We start from the raw sequence: 11,971 nt of genomic DNA, 5'->3' as shown, positions 1-11,971 counted from the left end.
CTTATATAATAATATTTAAGGGTGGATTAAAGTGACAAGTGTCACCATCCTAGAAATCTTGGGAAAAAAATATCTTAACATGGACTGTTTGGGGTTAAAACAGATGAAATTTCGGTAGGAAATAATTTAAATAGAATATTCTTGAAACTAAAATTTTATTCCAGTCAAAAGCTCCAATTTGGGCTAGGTTCGGTACACCGCAGAATCTTCGCGATGTACGATCAAAAATAAATTTTTGCTGCTATGGGCTAATTTAATTCAATAGGAAATTCAAAAATAATGGTATGGTGTCTAGAAATCCCTTTTCTAGGACAAACGAGTCCAAATACTAGTTCCTAAATTTAAATTTTTTTTTTTACGGTTCGTGACCGGCACGAACGATCACAGCTTGATAACAACTATATTTCCTTATAAAAATCCTTTTGACGCATCGGTCACTCATCTCAGGTATGTCTTAGCTTAAAACATATTTCTCGAACCTTAATCTGATCCGGAAATGACGAGGGGTTACAGTCCCCTCCTTCTTCACCCTACGCTTCCCCCTGCGAAGGTGATCCACCAAAATGAGAGGGTATCCTTTCTTACCCCTTTTTGGTAGCATCAAAAATTTTCTTGAACATCACCATGTCCCCCTTCTGCTACGATCTCATCTCTTTGATAAGGATTGAGTCGGTTTTGTGCCTTGCGTCCATCTCCTCCATTTTCTTTTCTAATCCTTGAACGGTGTTGACTAGCGTGTGTAGGCATTCTTGCAAGACATCAATACTTGCTTCATGTGACAAATTGCTCCTTGATGTCACATTTTTCAATTCCTCCACTTGAGTCATAATATGCCTCAATTTGCCGTTTACCACACGGTCATTCCTGTCAATTGTATCCTTCTGAGATGTCACCACTTCACTTACAACTTTCCTTTCTTTTTCCAACATGATCATCATTTTGGCAATGAAACCATTCAACTCCTCCTTGATTACTGGGTTTAATCTGTTCACGCCTCGTTCCATGCTTGCAATTTGCTCAAATAATTTCAAGAAATTGGTATACAGTGTATTGTCAGTACTGCTTACTTGAATTCTTTAAGTGCTGCAATGATCAACTCATTCGAATTATCCCTTGATAAATTCAAAATTACCCTGGCTTGTTGCATTCGGTCCTCAATATTTATTGGCACAGGTCTAGGTGTAGAAGTACTAGCCTGTCCAACATCAACTGCTACAACATCATCATCATCACTTGAATAATTTTCCACTCCTTCTTGTCTTCGTTCGGCCTCAACCCCAAAAATTTCATTTATTTCACCTTGTGCATCCATACGTGGGTTGGCCTCAACATACTCATTTGTGGCATCCAAGTTAGCCACAAAACTATCACTTTCAATATGTTCATCTTGAAAATCACCATCACCATCACCACCTAATTCACGTGCACCACTATCCACTTGTGACACAAATTCAACTCCTTGGTTGGCCTCATCCACAACATCATTTGTGTCTAAGTTAGCCTCAACCTCATAATTGTTACCACCATCATTTTCAACATCACCTTCTCTTGGGTTCACCTCAACCTCACATATATTCTCCACTCCAAAAACATCATTTTCGGCCTCAACATTTATGTCAACAAGATTTGGTCCAAGTTGACTTTCATCTATGTCCATTCGGCCTTCTTGATTCATTTCTTGATTTTCTTGAATATCCACTTCACGAGTGACTTGATCATCCAATAGAACATCCATAAAATCACCACCTATGTCATTAGTTGGATTTACCACTACCAACTCCCTTCTGGTCACAACTTCTTCCTCATTGCTTCTAATTTCCACTCTAGGTGTTCTTTTTCTCTTCCTAATCAGTGGATTTTGCCTCATGGGTAGCTCTCCCTCAACAAGATCTTCCGGTCCGAGCTTCTTTGCATTGATACGGAATAAGTACTTGTTGTTGGTAATAGGCTTCGGTTGACCCATTCTTACTCCTTTTCTTCTCAAGAGTTCACCAATCAACATACTATACCCGAGCTTGTCCTTGGATTTTACCATTTCAACCAATCTTTCATACATTACACCACTCCAATCCAATTCACGGTCGGTTTTCATGATAGCATAAACAATACGGGAGATTTGGGACGTTAATCTATCAAATCCACCAAGCTTGCACAAAAGACATTTTGCAATAATTTCTAAACTTGGCATACTCCCATATAATATCCTTACGAAAACCGGACAACTTTGGCACAATAATATTCACGTCTCTACGTACCATATTCCAATAATCATGTGAATCAAATATAAAATCCTCAAATTTCAAGGCATGCTCATCAACATAAAACAAATTCCTAAAATCATCCAAATCAACTTGCACATGAACTCCACCAACTATAGATTCTATATGTGAAATCCTATTGGTAGCATGCTCAAAGAATTCACTCACATCATTATCAAATATGCCAACATAACCAAAGGTGCATACCTTTAAGATACCACTCCTTTCCATACCATTGAACACATTTTGAGCAATTCTTCCATTGATTGAGATGTTCATGAAATCCTCTTTTGTGAGTAGATGCCCCGAATGAATCTTCTCAATAGATGCTTCAACTTGGGTATTTTCGGGTTGGGTAGAGCTTGTAGATGCCATATCTTAAGTCAATTTCGGGTGGGTAGAAATTGGATGTATGAATTTTGGGAATAAGCTTGAGGATTGTTCGAAAATTTTAGATGGATTTTTGATGTGGTTGGCTCTTGAGGACGACGGGTGGGATGATTTTTGGGAATGTGAAGGGTTTTGGCTTTAGGTTTAAAAGATGAGTGGGAATCAAGAGTTCTTATAGGTCAAAATATAGGTGATCAACTACCAATGTACCCTTGTCATTAAAGCTTTGAATTCAAAAGGTAGAGGGGTATTTCGGTCAAATGAGGTAATGGTAGAAATTGCTCAACTTGCAAAAAATGGATATGGAATATCGGTGGATTTAAAAGGTAGGGATGCATCAAATCACATATTCAATTTAAAGCTGACAAAATAGGAAAACATTCTTTCAAAAGTAAATGCAATCAGATAAGTAAGTCAACAAACTTTGTCAGGTAGCAGTTCTAGGAAATGTAAATTTCTATCAGTAGAAAAACATGAAATTTACTACAAGAAGTAAACACAAATCCAAAAGCATGAAGACAAAACACGTAAACCCATTTCTCATGAGTGCAAGTAGGACAATTTTAAATACTGAGCAAATATTTTATCTACCTACTAACAGTAACACATAAATAATGAACTGATTGCTAGCATGCGTGATGATTGAAACATAGATAAAAATTACATGCATTAACCACGCATATATATATATATATATATATATATATATATATATATATATACGTACATAAAAAGACAAATAAGCAAATATGGTCACAAATATACATACGTACACAACAAGAATAAACCATAGAATGTAACACATGCATACGTACGAAATTAACCAAATTAAGCAATTAAAATCACAAATAGTAGAACATGCATACGTAAAAATCACATAGAAACCGTAAAGCATGCATAATTAAAATAAATCATGAGCTTAAGAGATAAAGATTTTTGATACTTAGCTCATTTCGATCATACCCATCTCATGCCTTAGAGTATTGAATCTTGATTCGCATAAAGGCTTCGTGAGAATATCAGCAATTTGACTTTCCGTGGGTATATATTCGATCTTTAAATCCTTCTTTTCAACGTGATCTCGTATAAAATGATGTCTCACGTCAATGTGATTGGTACGCAAGTGAAGCACTGGATTTTGGATAATCGTAATTGCACTAGTATTGTCACAGAAAATACTAACGTAATCGCAATTAATCCCGTAATCTTTTAATTGTTGCTTCATCCATAAAATTTGCGCATACCAACTCCCTGCTGCGATATATTCCGCTTTGGCTGTGCTTGTTGTAATGGAGTTTTGTTTCTTGCTAAACCAAGAGACCAATCTCCCCCCTAAGAACTGCCACGTTCCTGAGGTACTTTTTCTGTCTATTTTGCACCCTGCAAAATCTGCATCTGAAAATCCTGTTAGTTCAAAATTACCTTCTTTGGGATACCATAATCCCACATTGATAGTTCCTTTGAGATAACAGATAATCTTCTTGGTAGCTTGAAAATGACTTTCTTTTGGCTGTTATTGGAATCTAGCACATACACCCACTGAGTTTGATATATCGGGTCTACTCGCAGTGAGATATAGTAGAGATCCAATCATTCCTCGATATCGCGTTTGCTCGACATCTTTTCCTTCATCATTTTGTCCAGTCTGAGTGCGGTACTCATCGGTATTTTGACTGATCCTTTTCCTTCCATGCCAAATTTCTTGATTAGATCTTTTGTGTATTTGGCTTGGTTGATAAAGATTCCTTCCTTTAATTGCTTGACTTGTAGTCCAAGGAAGTAATTTAGTTCACCCATCATGCTCATTTCGAATATGTTCTGCATAAGCTTTGAAAATTTCTCACACAAGGATTTATCAGTACTTCCAAAGATAATATCATCAACATAAATTTGTACCAATAAAATATGATTATTTTCTTGAATTCTAAATAAGGTTTTGTCAACAAGGCCTTTGGTAAAATCACAACTAATTAAGAACATTGATAGAGTATCATACCAAGCTCGTGGCGCTTGTTTTAACCCATATAATACCTTCTTTAGTTTATAGACCTTATCAACTTCACATTTTACCTCGAAACCGGGTGGTTGTTCAACGTAGACTTCCTCTTCAAGTAGTCTGTTTAGGAATGCACTTTTCACGTCCATTTGGTAGACCGTGAAATTCTTGTATGCTGCGTAGGCTAGAAAAATTCGTATTGCTTCAAGTCGTGCAACTGGGGCGAATGTTTCATCAAAATCAATTCCTTCTTCTTGTGAATAGCCCTTTGCAACTAGCCTCGCTTTATTCCTAACAATGATTCCATCTTCATTTGCTTTGTTCCTAAAGACCCATTTCGTTCCAATAACGTTATGATCTTTTGGTCTAGGAACAAGTTCCCATACGTCATTCCTTGTAAACTGATTTAGCTCTTCTTGCATAGCCTTGATCCCGCTTGAATCACTTAGAGCTTCATCTATTTCTTTTGGTTCAATTTGAGACAGAAAACACGCAAATAAAGTATCTCGTGCAGCTGATCTTGTTTTCACGCCTTCTTGCAAATTTCCAATAATAAGATCTTGTGGATGACTCCTTAGCCATTTTCTATCAGGTTGATAAATCTCCTGGACGTTGGTAGTGGGTAGAGGTTGACCGGCACGTGTAGATTCCTCATGAATAGCTTAGTCAGCCTCATCCTCACTTCTAGGATTTTGGATATTCATGTGGTTAGCCTCATCCTCAAAATTTGTCTCATTAATGAGGTTAGCCTCACCAACATGAATTTCTTCATTTCTAGAGTTAGCCTCATCTCCCCTAGTGAGTATCACGTCCCTTTCTTGAATTTTGGACTTTTCAAGTTCCAAATCACTTATACCCTGCAAGATCTCAATCTCATCAGTCGCAAATAAATTATTTGGTACATTTTTACCAATTTTCAAAACATCTGCTTCCTTGATTTTTGCTGATTCATCAAATACAACATGTATTGATTCTTCTACTACCATTGTTGATTTATTGAATACTCTGAATGCTCTGCTAGTGGAAGAATATCCCAAAAATATTGCTTCATCTACACGCTCATCAAATGTTTTCAGATGTGTTTTACCATTAATAAGAACAAAATATTTGCATCCAAAAATATGAAAATAACTAAGGTTAGGTTTTCTCCCTTTCCAAAGTTCATATGGCGTTTTGTCGTACAGCTTGTGAATCATGCTTCTATTTTGAGTATAACAAGCAGTGTTGATAGCTTCTGCCCAAAAACGTTTCGGTAGATCGGCGGCCGTAATCATAACTTGTGCGGCTTCTTTATGCGTTCTATTTCTTCTTTCAGCTACACCGTTTTGTTGCGGCGTTCTTGCGGCTGATAATTGATGTACAATTCCTTGAGAATTGCAATAAGCTTGAATCACACCATTCACGAACTCTATACCTCGGTCGGTACGGATTTTGACTATTTTGACTTCTTTTTCATTTTGAAGTTGCTTGAGTAGTTCTGGCAGCTTTTTCTCTACTTCATTCTTTTTTTTTTTGAGAAATAATGTCCATGTGTACCTGGAAAAATAATCAACAACAACAAGAGTATATTTCTTACCACTCATACTTACTGGGTTTACTGGACCAAATAGATCCATGTGTAGTAGACTAAGAGGTCTTGAACTTGATTCGTGAATTTTGGACTTGAATGACGATTTGATTTGCTTTCCTCTTTGACATGCATCGCAAATTTGATCTTTCTTGTACGTGATGTTGGGTATTCCCTTGACTAGATTTTTCGTTGCTAGCTTGTTGATCGTTTTGAAGTTCAAATGATTTAACTTCTTGTGCCATTCCCAACACATGCTGCTTGAATTATTTGCCACTAAGCACACTGTATCTTTTGTTGTGCTCCAATTTACAACGTACATATTTTTCTTTCTCGTTCCTTCAAGTACGACTTCTCCAGTTGATTCATTCTTCACTTGGCATTTGTCTTTGAAGAATTCCACAAGGTATCCTTTGTCACAAAATTGACTTGTACTTAACAAGTTGAATTTTAGACCTTCCACATAAGATACATCTTCTATTTTCAATCCGTTTCGTACTATCGTTCCAATTCCTTTTGTTGAACCATAACGATCATTTCCTCCGAATACGACTTTTGGTCCTTCGATGGATTTGAAATTTACAAGACTAGATTTACTTCCAGTCATGTGCCGTGAACATCCACTATCGAAGTACCAAACTTCCTACAAAATATTTAAACATTTTTAGGTACCCAGTTTTGCTTGGGTCCTGGGGGGTTAGTGATTTTTGGTACCCAAATCCACCTTGTTCTTACAGAACCAAGAATAGGGGATTTGTAACCATTGTCAACTTTATGATCATAGCTAATTTTTGAAAACTTTTTCGGTGCCATGTTTTGAAAATTTAATCTACTTTTTGGCACTTGGGAAATATATTGTTTGAACTTATTAACTCTTGGTCTAGTCCAAGTTTTAATATTTTCAACCCAATATGACTCTGTAGGATAAAATCTCCTAACTCCACTGTTTGGAAATTTTCCCATTTTCCAATGTGCTCTTTTTGCACTTAACTCATTGGAGTATCTTTTTGAATAATTAAATTCATGCCTTTTGATAGATTGTTTTGGCGAAAAGTTGTGTCTTTGAGCATTTGGCCGTACAGTACTATTTTTGGCAATAGGTTGATACCCAATTCCTTGTCTCATTGTGCTATCTTGACTTTTAACAAATTTTACCACATGCACCTTATCATTTAAAGCAGTAGTAGAATTGGTCAACTTGATAGAGGCTTGAGAACACGACGGATCATAACCGAGACCAGTTTTATCGTTAGATGGTTTTTGCATATTTACCATTTTGTCCATTATTTTAGACGAATGAGTAAATGTTGCAATAACCCCCCTAAGGTTGTGTTCTCTTACTTCCCTCGATTTACACTCTTCTTGAAGACAAATAATTTTGGCATTCAATTCTTTCACCTCGGACAGAGCATGTTGCAATTTGTCTTTTATTTCATCTTTTTCAATTATCAAAAATTTATTGCGCTCTTCGAGTTGAGAGTGAGTGTCCATTATGGTTTGACATTCCCTCATTAAATGAGAGATACACTCTTTCGAAAAAGTAGAACTCACAGAATTAAAAGATCTAGATGTTACCTCATCTTCTTCCAAATCATGCGCCATTAAACACTTGTCCTCACAGGTTGACTCATTTGAAATACTCATGCAAAATAATGCATTGTCATCCTTAGAGTTGTCACTCTCATCACTTGAAGATTCCTCTGACATGCTTGATTCCAAGGGATCACTAATCAAGGCTTTTCTCTTATCCTTTTTGAATCTTCTATCCTTTGTCTTAGCTTCTTCCTGCACAATATCATTTTGGTTTTTGCTCACCTTGGGATAGGGACACTCAACCATAAAGTGTCCAGGCTTTCTGCAATTGTAGCATAAATTCAAAACTTCTTCCGAGTTGCTTCGTCTGGGTCTTCTCATTGAGTTTGTATTTTTCTTCTTCATAAATTTCTTGAATTTCCTAACAAACAAAGCAAAATTTTCGTCAGATAATAATTCACTATTTTCAACTGACCTTGACGTGGATGGTTGTTCGATAACGAGTGCGGCATTTTTCTCTTCGCGTTCTTCTTCCATCCTTGACTTCATTTCGAATTCGTACGCCTCGAGATCACTAAAAAGTTTATCGGTTGACAACGTTTTTAGATCTCTGTGATCTCTCATGGCCGTGATCTTCATATCCCAGTTTGACGGTAATCCTCGTAGGATTTTGAGCGATATCTCCTTTTGATCAATCTCTTTGCCTAGATAGACAATTTCTCCCATGATTTTAATAAATCTTGTTTCCATATCGGTAATAGATTCACCACTTAGCATTTTGAAATCCTCGAATTTCTTTAATGCTATTATGAGCTTGTTGTCCTTCTCTTGTTCGTCTCCTTCGCCAATCTTGACAAGAACTTCCCAAATTTCTTTCGTCATTTTGCATTTTCGGACTTTCGGGAAAGTTGCATCGTCAATGGCTTTGAACAAAATATCCTTGGCAAAGTTGTCCAAGTTATTTCGTGTATGGTCTTCTGGACCCCATTCCTCTTTGGGTTTAGGAATGTACTGCGGTGTTGTACTCGTTTGTGCTACAACGGTGTTGATATTTAAGATTTTGATCGACCCGTCTTTAATGACTTCCCACATTTCATCGTGTAGTGCGGACAAATGAACCTGCATACGGATTTTCCAATCATCAAATTTATCTAATGAAAATAACAGGTTGGAGCCAAGTCTCTCTTCATTTTGAAGGTTTGAGATCTGTCTAGCAGTCAAGATTTGACTCAAATAGACAACCGCTCTGATACCACTTGTTGGTCCAGATAGGGTCGGGAAAAGTCTAGAGGGGGTGAATAGACTTTTCTAACTTTTCAAAAATATTATAACACTTTAACAGAGAGAATCCAAGTGAATAAATTCAACTTGAATTACGTAGCGGAAATAATAATACGGTAAAGTGCTATAAACAAAGTTACGTAAAAATGAAGAGCTTCACGACATGCAACACGTTAGAAATGTCAGAAATAACTCAAATAATGAGTATGTAAAGTTTGGCTCGCATGCGGACGTGGGATCTATCAAACCCAGATCAAATAGTATACGCAATGAATAATTGGGTTCGTAGCATAACAACAAATATAAGCTTGGTGAGGATGAGGTTGAGTAGGAAATAAATCTTGCATGCAAATGGGATGTCACGTGTATCAATAAAGCACTAGGATAATTAATGTGACAAAGTATGCAATACATGCAATGCTCAGATAGATAAATATGCAAGCAGATATGTGAGCAGATAAAGTAAATGACACAGGGATTTATAGTGGTTCGGAGGTGATGTAATCCTCCTACTCCACTTTCTCCTTCCTCCAGGAGAGATTCCACTATCTTCAATCACCCAGATACAATAGTGAATCAGTGCTCTTCTAGTACTCCTCTACTCCGAATGCCCTTTGCCTACAGCAACACTCAAACCCGAACGTCTTGCACCTAGCTACGTTCACGAGCATCTTGCACCCAACTACGCCCTTCAACCAAGTGTTTTGCACCCAGCTACACTTAGTCTCCACGAGTGTTCTACACAAAGTTGCACTCCTCCGAGTAATTCGCACAAAGCTCTTTAACCAAGTGTTTTGCACCCAGCTACACTTAGTTTCCCCCGAGTGTTTTGCACAAAGCTACACTCCTACAATTTATTTTCAAGAAATAAAGTATTTCTTTCTAAGACTTGATTTCTCTCGTTTTTAGCTCAAAACTTAGCACTTTCTAATCGGATATCACTTGTTGTGTATTCAGTGCTAGTAATGTTTGTATCCTCATCCCCTGCTTTGGTCTTCAAGTCTTCTTGGGTTTATATAGCTAAATTAGCTATTTGCCCGTTATGATTCTTCAGAGCGTTAAATGCCTTCAGATGGTCTTCGTCAACTTTGATGGCTCTGTCAGATAAATTTGAATATTTGCTTCTGATAATCCTCCAACGTTCTTCTACAATCACTTATATAATTTTCCTTGTAACTTGTAGCTATCTATCCTTAACTTTGGTAGTGTGAACACTTGACTTTGTTCATAATCCATAAGTCAGGTTGCTTTGAGATATATCCGTTCGGTGACTCTTGCTTGAGCATAATTAATGCCACCGAAAAGTACATTGACTTTTCTCATAATGATCTTCAGGTTCATGTAGCAAGATTATTTGAATTCACCTTTTTGGAGTCATCCTCATGCCATATTTAGGAAAATAATATTTTTCCCTTTTTAGAAATATTGTTGGCAGTGTTGGACTCCTTTGGAATAAATAGACCATCCTATTTTTCTCTTTGATCACGCCATACTCAACCTCAAAAATGATTTGTATTCTTCCCCTATTGCTTTGGATCTTCACGTGAGTCACCCTCTTGCATGGCATAATAGGTTGACATTTATTTATGAGGTGTAGGTCATCCTCATCCTCATTTTTAACTCCAAAAATAATGTCACTTTTTCCTCCTTCAAGAATGCACACGGTTAGCCTCATGAGCAAGTCATCCTCATGTTGACTTGTTACCAAGCCATCCTCGTCCTCATTTTAATTCCAAGAGGTTAAGTCATCCCCATCCTTATTTTTGATTTCAATTTTGGCTAAGTCATCCTCAATGGCCAAGTCATCCTCATGTTTTGATTTATGACCAAGTCATCCTCATCTCCAAAAAAGTTAAGATCTTTCTTCCCCTTTTCTTTTAATTAATGGGTCATCCTCATCACCAAATTTATCCTTGAAGCAAGTCATCCTCTTCTTTTGAATATGGTCAAGGTTGACCAAGCCATTATGCTCCATGAGGTCATCCTCATCTCCAAAAATATTTCCCTTGCATGAGTTAGCCTCTAAAATATTTTGTGAGAGAACTCATTCGAGGTTGACTTCAATTTTGACTTTTAATTGCAACATCCTTATCTTGAATTAATTAATTTTTCCAAAGAATTAATTGTTGCAATTCGAACCGTTGTCTTGTTCCGGGATGTCTTCGAGTCTTGATCAATCTTCCAAATTCTCCTCAATTTGTAAAGTGGAAGCGAATGACTTACAAGTATAAATTAAAAATTTATACTATTGTAATTTCCACTTAATCGACTAGGCTTGTACTCGGCGTAATCCTATACTAGACTCAAAATAAAATTGGGGGTCTAAAGTTACATTTTTGGTTCATCAAAACAATTACAATATATTCCTAACAATGGGAGATTTACACATTCTAACCTTATATTTTGTATTTAGAATTCCTTTTGTTATATATGTATGGATTATTATGATATGAAGATATATAAACCAATTTTGAGAAATTTATATTTATCTTTATATATTTATATGTGTAAATAGTAAACTATTTTGGAAAGAAAGATTTCTAAAGCTATATGCTACATATATTCGAATTATATGAAAATCCTATATATTTTGGAGGACGCGATTTGGGTTGTGGTCCTATCTCTAGAAATTGTATCCGGTAGAAATCATCCTGGATAATGAAAAGTTGTATACGAGTTTCCTGTTAGAAATCATCTTGGGTTACTAGAGCTGGGGTTACTACCCGTTGGGCATGAAATCCTAGTTAGGAGGTTTGCACACTTAAGGTAGCAGTTCTGTTTCCACGAGAGTAGTTTGGGGTTCAATATAGAGTTTATTGTTCCTTGTTAGATATCACTAAGGTGATGATCCCTTCCTCCCGTTGATGAGATTGTATGGGAGTAGTTTTGGATTTAGTAGAGATTTGTTGTTCCCTGTTGGACATCGCTACGATGATGATCCCATCC

This window comes from Ipomoea triloba, chromosome 10, assembly GCF_003576645.1.
Source record: "Ipomoea triloba cultivar NCNSP0323 chromosome 10, ASM357664v1".
Lineage (NCBI taxonomy): Eukaryota > Viridiplantae > Streptophyta > Magnoliopsida > Solanales > Convolvulaceae > Ipomoea > Ipomoea triloba.
This window is presented reverse-complemented; position numbering follows the sequence as displayed.